This window comes from Talpa occidentalis, unplaced genomic scaffold (genome assembly GCF_014898055.3).
Source record: "Talpa occidentalis isolate TD23 unplaced genomic scaffold, MPIMG_talOcc4v2.1 talOcc4.11, whole genome shotgun sequence".
NCBI lineage: Eukaryota > Metazoa > Chordata > Mammalia > Eulipotyphla > Talpidae > Talpa > Talpa occidentalis.
The window spans coordinates 64,727,989-64,728,808 of NW_023601104.1; the positions used below are offsets into that span (position 1 = coordinate 64,727,989).

Below are 820 nucleotides of genomic sequence, written 5' to 3' on the forward strand. Positions count from 1 at the left end.
TACTGGTAAATGTTAACTAATAAGTATAAAAGGACTAGTGTGAATAAAAAGTCATCAATAAATGTTAAAATTGATGGATATATCTGATAAGAAATAAGGTAATTATAGAGTTGAAAACATGGTCCCACAAATTACTTATTAATTGCATAGGAAAAATTTGTAACTTCAGAGTGACACAAAGCAGTTAATCAAGTCATCAGCCCTAATGTCACTATATGTAAACTAATATCCAACATCATGTGTCTCTGATTAGGATGCTTGGAGGACACACTGAGTCTGAGATAATCCTGCAAAAAATATACAACCTGAATCTGAATATGAGAAAGCATGAGGCAAATTAAAAATACATTCTATAAAATTACTGACACGTGTACCCCCTTTTCCCTTTGCCATTTGAACTTATGTCTTTATTGGTCATTCAAGTAGAGCAAAGGAAGTATCTTTTAACAATTCAAGCAAACTGAGTGCTTGTTTGTAGTCTATCAGAGGAAACAAAATGACACACACACACAAAAATAATAATTACTAGCCTGTTCTCTTTTAAAATGTCAGATTCAAGAAACACAAAGGCAAGGCCGAGGATATGTTCCAGAATAGAGGAAATAAATAGACTTGACAACTAAACACCATGCACGATCTTGGATTTGACTCTGAACTCAGAAGAAGGAAAACAATGTAAGGATATTTTGAATGCAATTGATGAAATAAATTGCAATATTATATTGATGCTTAATTTCTTGATTGTGTTAAGTCTGCTCTGGTTGATACAAGAGAAAGCGCACATGACGTACTTATAAAGGGTACCACATCTCCACTTAGT

The 820-nt window shown here is 33.0% G+C and overlaps 1 non-coding gene across 1 annotated transcript; it reads left to right on the plus strand.

Moving 5' to 3' along the window:
* Nucleotides 1-371: 371 nt before the first annotated feature.
* Nucleotides 372-497, plus strand: LOC119239655 (small nucleolar RNA SNORA27). The gene has a single exon (XR_005123933.1). It is a non-coding gene; the product is annotated as a small nucleolar RNA SNORA27 (small nucleolar RNA).
* Nucleotides 498-820: the final 323 nt, after the last annotated feature.